This window comes from Heteronotia binoei, chromosome 9 (assembly GCF_032191835.1).
Source record: "Heteronotia binoei isolate CCM8104 ecotype False Entrance Well chromosome 9, APGP_CSIRO_Hbin_v1, whole genome shotgun sequence".
Taxonomy (NCBI): Eukaryota; Metazoa; Chordata; class Lepidosauria; order Squamata; family Gekkonidae; genus Heteronotia; species Heteronotia binoei.
The window spans coordinates 34,919,898-34,936,021 of record NC_083231.1 but is presented as its reverse complement, the minus strand read 5'-3'; the positions used below and the strand labels follow the sequence as shown (position 1 = coordinate 34,936,021).

General features: G+C 40.4%; 1 protein-coding gene across 7 annotated transcripts in view; it reads right to left on the bottom strand.

The window, feature by feature from the left end:
* The window catches only part of FAT1 (FAT atypical cadherin 1), a 157,500-nt gene that overhangs the window by 82,984 nt on the left and 58,392 nt on the right, over positions 1–16,124 (bottom strand). The window lies entirely within an intron of this gene.

The following is a 16,124-nucleotide window of genomic DNA, read 5'->3' as shown; positions in this document are numbered from 1 at the left end:
TATCTGAACATTTTGCCTTTACGCATTCCTGATTTCTTCCTGTAATTCTTATACTGCTCAGCTAAACAAAAAATCCCAACAATGGCCTTGGATGTTTAGGCAACCAGAATGATTGCTCAGAAAGTCTTATCAGCTTTATATGGCCTGCTACATGGTTTATAAAGAAGGGGGGGGAAGAGAGAGGGTTTTAGCTTTGTTTCTATTTCATCTTTAATCTTTTTTTCCCTTGCAAAGCAATACTTTACATTACGAAGAAGAGAAAATTCTAATCCTAAGTAATAAAATGGTTGAAACACAAAGGGTGCAATCTTAAACAGGTCTACTTAAATCTTAATCCTAGGCTTCCTCCCAGGCAAGCTTTCTTAGTGTTAAATAGTGAGTTCAGCCAGCTTTCATTCAACACAACTCTTTATTAGCAAGCACAATCACAAGGAAACACAATCAACACGGCGAACTATGTACAGTTTGGGAAGGTTTAACTACACCCTGCTGGCAGGCACCAACCAATCCCGTTCTGGTCTCCAGGATCCTTTATTTGCATTTCCTGGAGAAATGCCTTGTGTCCTGACTGGCCAGTTCTGAGAGAATGGCCAATCAGAATGCAGGCATAAGGATCCTGGAGAGCAATGGGCATCTGCTTCAAACTCAAGACAAAAAGCACATAACTCAATACACAACACTTAGGACTGCAGCCAAAGTTGAGAATGCTTCAGAATCTGTATGTGTTTATTAAGCTATGTTATGGAGACTGCAAAATAAAATGTTTTGCATAACATGATATTATTTGTCAATGAGGTCAGACTAATTGTGTCTACTGACGAGTAACACCTGCAATTGGTTCATAAACCTTTCTACAGACATGACAATGTATACTGCAAATAATCATAATGAGGAAGCAATAAGACATTTTTCTAAACCCAAGTATATTGCAGCTTTCCCAAATGAATTATTTATTTATTTATTTTATGATTTATATCCCGCCCTTCCCAACAAGTGGCTCAGGGCGGCTCACAACATAAGAATTTGACATAAATAGAATTTAAGCATAAAAACAGTTAAAATAGTTAATACATTTAAAATTTTAAGACATTTAAACCATTTAAAACATTAGGGACAGCAGACATCTAGTGTAACTACACTCAGTTTCTTGTACCAGCTAGTCATAGGCCAGCCGGAAGAGGGTTGTCTTACAGGCCCTGCGGAACTGGGCGAGGTCCCGCAAGGCCCTCACCTCTTCCGGCAGCTGGTTCCACCAGGAGGGGGCCGTAACAGAAAAGGCCCAGTCCCTTGTAGATTTTAAGCGGGCTTCTTTTGGCCCGGGGATAACTAGGAGATTTTGAGTTCCCGATCTCAGTACTCTCTTCCGATCTCAGTACTCTCTGGGGAACAGGTTTCTGTAATTCAAACAGTACATGAAATTCTAAATACATTATAGTATATGCTTGAAGCTGATAGAATAAGACAGACAAGTGACACCTGGGAAAACCTGACTATTTTTTTTTTTAAATCTTGTTGCAAAAAATAATGAACAATATTAGCAGCAAATTGTTGCAATTTTCCAGTGAAAGATGTTTTAAAATTTGCACATGAAAAGCCTGTCAAAATACATTACCACTAGTTAATACAAATCTGCAAGGTACAATTAATTTCTTAGGTTACAGTCAACAGATTTCTCGGCCAACTTTCAAATGCATTTGCAAAACAATGTAAGATTAAGGTGGCTGCGATGGTAGCTTTAGAGTTCATGGCCCAACTCTCACAAGAGAAAGGAATCTCAGAAAGTCCAGTCATAGACACTGTTGCAGGACAAATCTGAACTGGAAAATTTTCTGATTCAAATTTAAATAATTTAAACAATATTAACAGCTTTTTAAAAGCAGGAATGCAGTTCTGGCTGGCTTAGCACCATGGGGTGTGGCCTGATATGCAAATGAGTTTCTCCTGGGCCTTTTCTTTAAAAAGCCCTGCATGAAACAATGGTGATATCAGGGGGTGTGGCCTAATATGAAAATGAGTTTCTGCTGGGCTTTTCCCACAATAAAAAGCTCTGACAATATTAAACAAAACATTAAACAATATTGGCAAGACAAGGGAAATACACCAGGTACAAGTCTAGATCAGGTAAAGCACCAGTGTTCATTCGTGCTTCATACCCTGTATTTAGCTGATCAATCATTACTAATTCATTGCCCAACTAGAGACAAGCAGACTTTAGTTACATATGTGGGGAAGATTTTTTTTCATAGAAAAATACATCATGAGAAATTTTCCATGGCTTGTGTTGCTTTTATAAAGCCAACTAGGAGCGAAAAAGCAAAGATTAGCTTCTCCAGTTCCTAGGCAGACATGAAGGAAGTAAAGGCCGGGAAAAAAAGATGGAAGGCTGGCAGTTGGCAGAAAGAACAGAACACTGACAATCCCAAAAGCCCCCACCTGGGGTCACTGCCATTTCAGTTTGCCTAATGGTAAAGCCAGCCCTGCATACCCTGGTTAGGAGCTGCCACAAATGCCTGCTTAATGAAAAAAACGGTACTATGAGTTGTATATTCCAACAGTAGATCTGGACGTCCAATTTATCTCAAAACCAGGACAAATCTTTATTTGGCAAGATGTTTTGAAAAGTTTTTCATTTTAAACATGGGTGGTACCACTAATCTGAACTGGGGCTTCAGTAAGTTCTCTTATAGTGTTGGTTATAACTGTTAAAAGTTACACACCAGTTATCTTGAAACACAATTACTGAGCTACAGGACAAATAAATACTCTTGGCATTATAGGTGCCTGCCACTTTAGCACCAGTCACTTTGCTCTCTTATGAAGATACAAACAGGAGCAGTTCGGATAAGAAATAATGTGCATATGCGCAACCTAATTAAACACTTTTGAAGCATTAAGGTACACAGCTGAGTCACTGTTTGGGTACTGCTTGTGTGCATGTTGCCAAGGAAAAACTGTAGGATTTCATGTACTGGATCAAAGGTTGCTCTTTTATCTCACAGTTGACATTTCACAGAAACATTCACTGCGTTATCAGCAGACAGGAAACATAAGAACAAGTTTCAGCAAAAACTGTGAATGCAGGCATGAGGCTGTGCATGCGCTTGGGACTGCTTCCTCTAAGTAGATGCAAAGATCAGAAACTTACTGAGTTTTGCAAAAACCAGCCTTCTCAGTGACAGGGAATTAAGATGGGTTCTTCAGATTAAAAAACACTAACAATTTACAAAACTGACAATTAAAGCACAGCGGCTAAAAAGGAAATCTAGAAATACAAAGGCATTAAGATGATTCAGCCTCTGGTATCTTTGCCATTACAGGCCAAAATGGTGCAGAGTAACTGTATCACGATGGTTTGCATGAATTATCATGCCACTTGCAAAAAGGAACTAAGTGTGGCCAAAGACAAATCTAATATTAAATACAGTTTATAATCCACCCATTATACTCCTAAGAGATGAAAAGCAGAGATTTTTCCATTTCTAAAGAGTCATTGTTTTACAAGATCAACAACAATGAATAGATGCTTTTTGCCAAGATAATACTGGGCAAGCTTGACAGTTTCAAAGTTGTAATTACTTTTTCCTGGTGATCATCTCTGGGAATTGCGTAAAAACATACATGTATGTTTTATTGATTTGTATCCTGGGATCAGAGGAATTAAACCACACATATATAATAATAACTCAGATTATTTATAAGATTTCTATGCTGCCTCTCCACAGACCCTGCTCAAGGGAGTTTACCAAGTAAAACATACTACAAACATAAACACCATAAAAGTTGCAACTACTAATAATCTATTAATCTACTACAATCAGGTTAGAAGCAGTAAGTGAAAACCAGTTTAAAAGACCAACTCCTCATTACTGGCCGGTCTCAAATTTACCCTTTTTGGGTCAAATTATTGAGAGGGTAATAGTGCTACAGTTACAGAGCTTTCTGGATGACACTTCTGTCCTAGACCCTCAACAGTCTGGCTTCCACCCAGGACAGAGACAGGACAGAGACAGCGGCATCTGGATTGAGGCGGCTCGGCGGTACTGATGTTGTTGGACCTATTGGCAGCATTCGATACGGTCGACCATCGGTTGCTGACCCGCTGTCTCGCCGACACAGGGATTCAGGGGTTGGCCTTGCAATGGCTTTCCTTCTTCCTTGATGGTCGGGACAACGGGTGGCGATTGGGGGTGAACTGTCCCGGAGGCATGTGCTTGACTGCGGGGTGCCTCAGGGGGCGGTGCTCTCCCCGATGTTGTTCAACATCTACATGCGCCCCCATGCCCAGATTGCCCAGAAGTATGGGTTGAGTTGTCACCAGTACACTGATGACACCCAGCTCTATCTACTGATAGATGACCGGCCTGACTGTGTCCCAGAAAAATTGGACCTGGCGCTATGAGTCATGGCTGGATGGCTTAAGCTGAGTAGATTGAAGCTCAATCCAGCGAAGACAGAGGTCCTTTGCTTGAGTCGTGGCGGTCTGGGAAGGGAAATTCCCCTACCGCTGTTTGACGGTGCGCCACTGGCAATGGCGCACATGGTCAAGAGCTTGGGGGCACTACTGGAGCCTGCCTTGACTCTGGAGGTCCAGATAACAGCCACTGCTAAATCCGAGTTTTTCCATCTTAGGCAGGCAAGGCAGTTGGTCCCCTTCCTGGGGCATGGCGACCTGGCAACAGTGATCCATGCAACGGTCACCTCGAGGCTGGACTACTGTAATGCCCTCTACGTGAGACCGCCCTTGTGCCGTAAGTTGCAGCTAGTGCAGAACGTGGCTGCTCAGCTGTTATTGGGGCTTCCCAGGTGGGAGCACATTCAGCCGGGACTGCAGGAACTGCACTGGCTGCCAATAGTATACCGGATTTGTTACAAGATGCTGGTTATTACCTTTAAAGCCCTATATGGTCTAGGACCTGCCTACCTTAGGGACCGTCTTTTCTCACATGTTCCCCAGAGAGTACTCAGATTGGGATCACAAAATCTATTAATAATCCCCGGGCCGAAGGAGGCCCGATTGAAATCAACCAGAGACAGGGCCTTCTCAATTGTAGCCCCCTGCTGGTGGAACCAACTGCCAGATGAAGTGAGGGCCTTGCAGAACCTTGTGCAGTTCTGCAGGGCCTGCAAGACTGTCCTCTTCCAGCTGGCATTCAATTGACTCGGCACCAGTATTTAAGAGAAGTGGAAGAAAGCTGTCCCCACCAGAATAGCACCAACTCAATATGTTTTTTTCTGTTTTTAACTGTTTTAATAATTGTATATCTATTTTATTACTGAATGTGTAATTTTAATACTCATTAATTTAATTGTTTGTGGGATTTTATGTTGTGAGCCGCCCTGAGCCTGCTTCGGCGGGGAGGGCGGGATATAAATCAAATAAATAAATAAGTTAAATTAAAAGACTTGAACTTAAAAGACAGCAGGGCTGGTGCCAGATGAGTCTCAATCAGGGCTGGCCCTGCCACTAGGCAAACTAGGTGACTGCCTGGGGTGCTGGCCTTCTGGGGACGCTGAATGGGGGGGGGGGTGTTAGAAGTTAGCCTTACCTAGGGTGCCAGACAGTCTCAATGGGAAGGGCATTTCACAGTGTAATTAGGGGGAAAAAACCTTTCTTGCTGTCCCCGCTTCACTTCTGAAAGTAGGGGCACAAACACACAAAGAGCAGGGCTCAGGGCTTTTTGGGTAGCATATCTGCATATTTGGCTGTGCCCCCCGATGTAGCCAATCCTTCAAGAGCTTACAGTAGACCTTGTACAAAGAGCCCTGTAAACTCTTGGGAGGATTGGCTACATCAGGGCTGTGAGGCCCAATAAGCAAAGGAGTTCCTGCTACAAAAAAGCCCTGGCAGTGCTCAGGAGGAAAGTCTTAATTGGCAGGATGGACAGTACAGGAGGAAGTCAACATGGACTCTAAGCTGTTTAGGGTCTTATAGGTAAGAACCAACCAGCGCTTTGGTGCTGGGAAACAGGCATCCAGTACAGATCTTTCAACAGAGAGCTACTAAGATCCCTGTAACCCATCCCTGATAGCAGCTTGATTAATGCATTTTGGACCAGCTGAATTTTCTCAACAATTTTCAAAGGCAGCCTCATGAGGGACACATTAATTTTTAAAAAGTTTATGCTTTCACATGATTTGTCTTTTGTAGGTCATTTTTTTTAAATGCAGTTCTCATTTGTCTCCTCTATCATGGTGCAAGGGATGTCCAATCCAAAAACCTTTATTGGCATAACAATAACTTTAAAAGGCAAGGGATGTCATTAACAATCTGATAGGGAACTAACAAGAGGTGCTCCTGTCAGCATGGATGCGAGTTTAATTCTGCTGAAAAGGGAACATAGATAAACAAGTCCATGGCCTGTCATGTACAGCTCTTTAGGTGCAGTCAAATTAGTATGTCAGCGGTTTTCAGTACCTTTGATTCCCTCCCCCCAATTTGAAATAATATAGGGAAATGCATGTTATTGTTTTTAATTTTTACAGGTATTATTCTAATAAAATAATTTCCACAAGTATTTCAATGTAAATATTTGTAGTTATTGGGACAACAATATAAAATTAAAATGAGATTCTTTAAAAATCAGCTTATTACTGTGTCAAAATAAACATACTAGATCACATTAGGCTCTATTTAGCACACCTGAGTTTAATTTTTATTTTTTTAAAAACTAATGCAATTGAAGATTGCATCCCAGCAACTCGAACCCTGGAATCAAACTTATTGGATCTTGCACTACTTGTTCACTGCCTAACTTGTCCACTTCTATTTCTTCTGCCTTTTCTTCCAGACAGAAAACTTAACAAATCCCTATAACCAGGTTCCTGAGACTAGAGAATGCTGAGTTGCTTATGTCTCTGGCATATAATGTGTGCCTTGCTATTTAATGAGTACGTCCAATGACCAACATATGAAATGAATACCTGCTGCCATCTCTATGCTTATGCAGCTTCAACTAAAGCAGCATCACTCACCTCACAAGGAGTTTGCTAAAAACTCAAGATGAAGTTTTCAGGAACACCTGCAAATTTACTGGCAACCAGGCAATATAAATCAAGATAAATGTGCCCACTGAGGCTTAGAAGGATTAAATATACAACTAATCCCAAACTTTTGAGCATGTAAATCCCATTATCTCCTGTAAGACCCATTAAATTCCTTAAGCCTATATTCTTTCTCCCTACAGTATGTATAGCCTTATCTGCTTTTTCAAAACATGCCAGAACCAAACAACAAACAAGCAAAATCCATTTTGAATTCAATCCTAAAGATACTAAAAGGGGTTTTTTTAGTTTAAAAATACTGCTGAAATATCCAGCGTTTAAGCTTCAAATACAATACACACATTTCTGCTCATAATCGTTTGTGGTCCTTAAAGAGAATTCCAAGCTGACTGCATAAGTTTTAACAGCTACTAAAAATAATGTTAATTTTTTTTTTTTGCTCTGTTAGTGACACTGCCAGCTGGAGTACAAAAATTGGACAGAAGTAATACTTATGAGTAATATTACAGAATTAGGCTTAGTTCAAGGTTTTCTTTTCTTGCTCCATATATGATGCTTTTTAAAAAGTAAGATGAAACACATTCTACATATTTCAGTGCTGTTTTATTATACACAGTTCTGTACATTCTTGGCAATAAAAGCTAAAGGACGCAGTTCTGTATATTCTTGGCAATAAAAGCCGAAATACCAAAATTTCACCCCCAGTTCTATGCATGCAATTATCACAGGTACTTTGTTCACAGCTACAGAGGCTGCTGAGGCAAGTCATCCAGGTTAATCCCTGTATCTTTTATCCGTCAGGAGAAAGCCATTGCAGACAGATCCTACTATTTATTTAGGCAATTTATACAACACCTCTATAAAAACAATACCATAAAATCAGAAAAAAAATAAAGTATAAAAGCAAAAAGTCATTAAAAACAAGTCAATGCTATCATATTGAAGATATATTAATTCTGAACAGACTTAGCTGCAGTGGTCATCAATCCTTAAAAACACAAGTCAAGTCCTTCTCACTCTTTGTCCACATGACCCCAGGTTTTTGAGTTCAGCTGCAAACAATATTTTGGAAAAGCAGCTGACTTTGGTTCAATGAAGCACTGTTGTGTCTGTGCACTGTCTCAGGTCAGCTGTCAGAGAACTAGTACAAAGCTACAAGCTGTAATATGTCACCATTACAGCAGAACTGGCAACCTAGTCACAAAAGATGGGAATGCTGAGTAACCTAAGCAAAGAAAATCAAAAGTGCCTGTACACTTATTGTGAGAAGCATCAAATCACTACCCATTTTTGCCAATGGATGATAAGTGCAAGGAAAGAGAATTCAATCTCATATCTCAAATTGCCCCACTTGGGTGCTGGTTCCAAAGCTATACACAATTGTATTGATATGACTGTACCAATTCAGCATGAACTTTACTGTGCATGGTTTCTTTTATCTTATCTTCCTCCACGCATGATTCTATTACCCCCATTCTATTTTATTTAAAGTAAACACTGGATAGGATGCAGGAAAGCACATTCATAAAGATCAGAATGTAGTAGGACAGCTATTTTTACCTGTGTTGATGGCTTCCTTGTTTGACATCAGGTTCACTTGACTAGGAGGGTTCCTCTCCCCCCCCCCCATCCCCTGAGAAGCTAATATTTGAACAAAATGCTTCCACAGAACTTAGTGAGAAAGCTTTTTGAGATGGCTTTCTTTCACCGGATTTAATAGCTTTTGTACTGTTTGTTCAAAAAGAAGTCTCCTCAAATGGTTTAGAAGGGCAGTGATTTTGAAAAATGATACTTCCTGTCTGTTAGTGTGTGTGTGTGGGGGGGAAGAAATAGAGTGCTCCTAAAGAGATTAAAAATATGTCAAAAGGTAGCTTTTCTTTCCTTTCTCCATTATACAAACAAATGTTATTTTACCTTTAGAGGTGCAGCCTGATCATATTCAAGTTGACTTGGAAGGAATTCCCACTTCAATTAATGGGGTTTACTCAACAGGTGAGTGCACAAAAGACTGCAGCTGCATTCTGATTACTTGGAATATAGCAGACAAATAATAAGATTTTGCCTTCTCCATGTGAGTGGTAGGCACCTGCCTCCACAGTAGAATATACACATCTACACTGTAGAACTGGGAGGGAACTGCCAAAAAACCCCAAACGAACGCCCACTTTTAGGGGTTCAGGAAAGGAAAAGCTGCACAAAGTGGAGACATTTTTCTTCCTTTTACCTCCCCCCTTGGTGGGGAGAGTCATGGGAGAGAGCGGGCAGCAGTACTGCGGTCTGAATTCTCTGCTCATGACCTGAGTTCGATTCCAATGGAAGCTGGATTCAGATATCCAGTCCAAGGTTGACTCAGCCTTCCATCCTTCTGAGGTCAGTAAAATGAGTACCCAGCTTGCTGAGGGGAAAGTGTGAAAGACTGGGGAAGGCAATGGCAAACCACCCCGTAAAAAAGTCTGCCGTGGAAAGTGTAAAGTGTAAAAGACTGGGCAAGGCAATGGCAAACCACCCCGTAAAAAAGTCTGCCGTGAAAACGTTGTGAAAGCAACGTCACTCCAGTCGGAAATGACTGGTGCTTGCACAGGGGACCTTTCTTTTCCTTTCCTCAACATGCCACCCAAGCTTCCTTAGCCAGTCCTACCAAGAATATCCACATGCAAAAATAGCCTCATTTTATTGACAGGGATATAGAACTGTAGGCCCAAGTAGTAACTGAGTGTGGATATGGTCTTTCTACGTGGAACTGTTACCAATGGAAAATAAAGTTGCAATACACATCCACATGTCCATCTAAATGGACCCCACTGCAAACTATGCCAAACTGAACAACTCAGAGTGATCTTCTGCATGGATAATAAGTTCTGTAGTACAAAATGATTTCACAAACTTACTTGGATAAATGATTGGGACTTGCTGGTTTCACTACTGTATAAAGCATATTGTAAATTGGATCGTATTATGTAATTTCTGTACTGCTTTAATATGTCATCCTAATACTTACGTTACTCACCTGTTTTTTCTTGTGGTGCCAGTCTTCTAATATAAAATATAATGTACAAATTTAAAATACTTAAAACCAACTTCAGAGAAACTCCACAAGCCTCTCACAAAAGCAGGGCATATGGTAGCAAGAACAAGACCCATTCAGCGGATGCCAGAGTGATCTCTTTACAGAGGGAAAATAGGCAGGGGAGGCTGAGATATTCAGGTGTTCGCCACCTCAACCAAAGGCCTGGGACAGGCGGTCCTGCAGATATGTTGGTCCCAGGCCACATAGGAATTTGAAGGTTGAAGTATTAACTTATTACTACCTCAAATGTTTTTCAGGCAGTGAAGTAAAGATTTTTCAGTGAACTCCTAAAAGCACTTTCCTGGGAGTAATTCAGAGTAGATCTGCTTAGGATTGCTCTCTAACATGCCTAAATTCTGGCCAAAACGTTTGAGCACCGCCTTTGAGAGTAGGCAGGTACACTTTCCCCCTGAAGCTTCTTCCAATCTAAATCCTAACTCCAAAAGCTTAAGGAAAGCATCAATTCACCATATTTTTAAAAAATCACTTGCTAGTTGGTGAAAGTGCTTTGTTGAACATCACTTCAATAATAATGTTTTTAAAGTTTTTAAAAAATGCACAAACCTTCCAAGAAAAAAAGAAACTTACAAACAGATCCTACAATCTAGGCCACCAATCACTTTGAACTGGTTCATTAATTACAGAGCATAACCCTCATTTAGAGATTTTCTTTTGGCCTTTAAAAAGAACTAACAACACAGGCAACCAACAGAAACAATACTCCCCCCCCCATTGTGCAAATATGTGTGTGTGTGCATGCATATGTGTGCAACCCTAGATACCTTGAATATATTTCTGATAAGAAATGCTTTTCATAATTTTGCATCTATGTGAATATGTACCAAATAAGAGAAGTGCTTACCTCTCATTAGTATATAAATTATAGCAGACTCTTTTAGATCTCAGACATCTAGAGATCAATAGGATTTTGCAATGCGATCCTAAAATAAATTAAACTCTTTGATTTCAATAGGTTTGACGCAAGGTAACTCTGCTTAGGAAGGTATTGTTGTTCATTGTCAAATTTGATGATGTGTTCATTACATTTGATAGTATACAACAATATCTAACAATCGAGAGCATAAAATCTATTTAACTGCATATCCTTTGCCAGACTGGAAAATAATATTTATTAAGCACTACATATAAGAGGTACCTGCTTCTGCTGCAAATAGGAAAAAGAAATGTAATCCTTGAAAAAAAATTGAGGAAAAATACAGCAGATAAAAAGCAAATTAATTTTTTGTGAAAAACTGAGTGTGCAACTTACTAAAACTATGAAGGAAATAATCAAACAAGGGAGGCTTCCTCTATGACAGACTATTGTGCAATCACAGGTTCTCCACTTCCTCAACTAAGCAGTTCCTCAGTGTTATCGGAAATCCTTGGAAGCTGTTTGCAGTTGCAGTCATTTCCTATTTCATTCTGTTCAGTCTCTGAATTGTCTGCAGTAGTTGGCGAAAGGGTCAGAAAAATTGTAATATGATAGCAAATGTAAAGGAGACTATCTGCCCTTGGCTCTCTCTATAACTTTATACCTTGACGAACATTCTTAAACTCACTGTGAGGTTCATCTGTTCTTAGTGATGTTCAACTTGAGCATAGCACAGTATCAAGCAACTTTGTACCTGTTTGTGCTACAGGGCCTGGTTGTTGCTGTTTTTGCCCAATCTGAGAACTAAATCACTCCAATGACCAGAGAAGAGGCACGTATCTCCAAGGGTCACTGTCAGATATTTAAAGTGACTGATTTGTGTAGAGCTAAAGTATGGAACTGCTTCCCCTCTTTGCACCTTCCTCACCTTTGCAATCCTTTAAATGAGAAGCACTGGTTGAATTGCAACCCCTTCTTTTTTATGCCTATGCAGTCAATGTATGACAAGCGATTATAACCAATGACTAGCTAATAAAGATTACTTGGGTATATGGGTAGACACAGAAGGCATAATGAACCATGTAGGTGGTAAACATCAACTAACAAAAATCTCAGCCATCTAATCATAAAAGAAAGCAGTTCAGTCATGAAAATATATATATCCAGACTGATTTGGAAGCAGCTGAACAATCTTCCCCTGATAACAATTGGTGATCAGGACGTGAACTAAACTGGTGGGTGTCTGGATATAACTATCACTACACAAGTGATGCCACTTAATTTTAACATCTGTAAACTAAATTGTGCAGTTAAACAAAAAAAACCCCTACCAAGTTAATATCAGTAAGTCTATTTTTGACTAGTTAGCGCTCAGCCTACATACCTAGTTAACAGTTATCTACAAATGAATACCAGGCTACAGTGTGAAAAATCTCACCTTTCACAGAGCATTCTATTGTCAGAGATGTGGCCAGAAATATAGGGTAAGTGTTGCTGGCTTTTTATACATCAGACCCATATCAACAGATATTGTATGTTGAGGCCAGGTGCTGAAGCATCTGGGAATGGCAAGAATGACCAACTTCACAGAAGTGAAGACGTATTTAAAAGATGGAGTGTGCATTGGTTGAGAGGCAAAAGCAGGGCTGGCCCTAAACTGTCTGTCACCCCTCCCCACTGCACTGATAATGTCACTGAGTCATGTGGCCGACCCCCAATTCGGCGACCCCCAAAAGGCCTGCACCCTGGGCAATAGTCTAGTTTGCCTAGTGGCGGGACTACTGGCCAAAAGATATTTGTATGTATGAGAAACCTGTAATTGCTATTTTTAAAAAGTAGCAAGAATGAACTTTTTCATAGGTTTCAAGTATAGATAACTTTGCACAAAAGGAGTTCTGACTCTGAAAGCTTATACCCTGAAAACCTTGTTGGTCTCCAAGGTGCTAATGGACTCGAAGTTAACTGTTCAAATGCAGACTAACATGGCTACCCACTGAAAATAACTCTGTATGGTGTCTGCAGTTATAAGACGGCAACTTTGAGAGTTGCAATTTAATGGCTGCGGTCTCCAGGTAATTAACAAGACTCTCCTTCTCTCTGCTCGAATTCAGGTTAGCCATGAATTCACACCCTTATCAAGTTGGACAGCTAGCTATTGTTAGGAGAGTATTTTAAAAATCTAGAAATATGGGAAGCTGAATTGATTGGAAACTGCTTCTCAGAAGGGGTGCCTTTGTCACCTGTGGGTAAAATACTTACTGGACTTGTGCTAACTGCTCTCCTTTAATAATCTATGACTCAGGGGTGGCCAACGGTAGCTTTCCAGATGTTTTTTTGCATATAACTCCCATCAGCCCCAGCCATTGGTCATGCTGGCTGGGGTGATGGGAGTTGTAGGCAAAAAAACATCTTGAGAGCTACCGTTGGCCACCCCTGATGTATGTAGATATGGACAGTATACTTTACTTTTGATGCAATGTTAAAAAAATGCAATGTGGTTATGCATTGATAAAATATATAATTTAATTTAATGGAAGCAAAGATTCTCTAATAGTATTACTTGTGTGGTAGACCCACAACAAGCCTAGAAGGCTACTGAAGTGCACCTCTGGTGAGGAATTAAATGATCTGATATAGAAAAGTTAAGTAGATGGCATGCCTATATCTGAATCAGGCCTGACAAGACTCATCCAGCACACTATGTATCTACCACTTAAGGAGAGACAGCATGGGCTTCATTTTGAAACTCCTTTTTCCCTAGAACCTTTAGGTCTAGGTCTCACTCTTCTAATGCAGCTTGAAACCCATAACCTTTAAACAGGGCAAGGTTAACCTATTTACATTTAAAGCAGATTCAGAGGCAGCTCTGTAGGAAGTCAATCAACCCTTTTTTGTTTGAGAGTTGCAATTTAATGGTTGTAGTCCTCAGGTAATTAACAAGACTCTCTTTCTCTCCACTTGAATTCAAGTGGCTCACATGGCTGAGCCATTACTACTTGGGAAGCTTAAATCACAGCTATTGTCTTCCAATTTCACACAGTGCTATTATTCTAACAGCAAAATACAGCTGAGTGCTTCTCTTCTTCAAAGTTTAAGGAGACAGAAAAATAGAATTTGTTCACAATAAAGGGATTCCCTCTTGCACCCAGACAAAAGGGACATGCATGGAAATTTATGAAAACTGACAGCCACTGGGAAACAAGCATATCCAAATTGGGGGGAGGGGAATTAAACAGAGGTTTCTTCTTCAATGCAGAACAATCTTTCATGCAAGAATTAAAAATATACAAGGATTTCACCTGTACACTTTAGTTTGAAACAAAAGGTAAATCTATATGAAAATCAGTGATAAGTAGCTATGCTAGCATATAGTGGCAAAGTAAAACAGAAACCCGGTGGTACCTTAAAGATTCTGGCAGATGTTTTTGGTACTTAGGGCTCAAAACTGTCAGTAATTCCCTTGCTACATGATACCAAAAGGAGTATCCAGGATGCCTCACCCCACTCAAATTTTCAAAGGACAAGGCATGGATGAATTGGTCAAGAGCAGGAGATAGAAATACCAACCCAAAAATGAACAGATTGTATGCACGGAAAGACCTAAGACATAAAATTCATAGCATATTTAGCCTTAATCCGTTGCTTGAAAGAAGGAGGGCAAAGAGGTGAAGGAAACTGTCTGAAAAGCTAATGAACAGTATAAATCGTCCGTTTTAGACAGATGGATTCAGGGATCAAAATGATGGAATAGACAAGTAGATAGCAACTCTCAAGATTGGATGACCACCAAAGCTGCACATTTAATCTTAGCTTGGGTTTCTCCCTTGCCCCCAGGGTCTTTATCCCCATTGACAAGATTAAATGCAGGACACAAAAATGCAGTCCTGTATTAATGATACAATAAATGCTGCTGAAATAGATACAGACCACTGAAGTCTGCAAGTTGCTGATTGGAAAGATCAGCATGATTGTCACCCTCTGGCCCTGCAACCTTCATACGAATACAAATTCCACATGAAAGTTATTATAGAAATTCTTGATGAAGTAGTAGTTCAAGGCTTGCAGAACAAATTGGAGCAGAAACATTAACATGCTGAAACGTCTTGAGTTTTCCCTGTAACAGAGCTGATTGGTTTCAACTTTAAATTTCACAACCTCACTTCCTCAACAAACACAAATGATGTGACGACCTAGATTTACACAGTGATAAAACTTGCCCCTGTAATCTGCTAAAGGCTGGGTATGAAATGGTCAAAACTACTTCCATAATGCCATCCTTCCAGACAGATGGGGTTTGAAACCATTTTCCAGACACCAAAAAATTACAGAAAAGACAGTAGGGCCTTATACAGGAAGGGGGAAAAATCATTATATATTCTCCATGACAGAAGCTTAATCTCTAAATAGGCTGAAATAGCACAATCCTCCTAGACCTGGAGTCAGGGTGTTGTTATGTTTATAGTGTGGGATTAGGATGTGGGAGACCCAGGTTGATATCTCTGCTCAGCCTGAAGCTCACTTGGCAACCCTTCGCCAGTAACTCACTCACTCTCAGCCTGATTCACCATACAGGGTTGCTGTTATGGAAAATTGAAGAGATAAGTAATGGTTAAAATGCTTAGATTGGGAGATCAAGGCCCAAATTTTAACTCGGTCACAAAAGCTCATTGGTTGACCTTGACCAGCCACTCTGTCTCAGTCTAACCTGCTTCACAGAGAGTTACTGTGTAGTCAAAACAGGAGAACTTTGTACACCGCCCTTGGAAATGTGACAGACAGATGGAGCTATACCACTGGAGGATACAGATGGGAAGATGCATTCCCCAGCTTAAAAAGAAAAAAATATCCCCACCCAAGCAACATGAGTATATGAGGGAACAACTTTCTAAAAGGTAAAGATAGTCCCCTGTGCAAGCACCAAGTTGTTACCGATCCATAGGGTGACTTCATATCATGACGTTTTCTTGGCAGACTTTTTATGGGGTGGTTTGCCATTGCCTTCTTCAGTCATTTACACTTTACTCCCAGCAATCTGGGTACACATTTTACTGACCTCAGAAGGATGGAAGGCTGAGTCAACCTTGAGCCGGCTACCTGAACCCAGCTTCTGCTGGGATTGAACTCAGGTCGTGAGCAGAGCTTGGACTGCAGTATTGCAGTTTATACTCTGCAAATAACTTT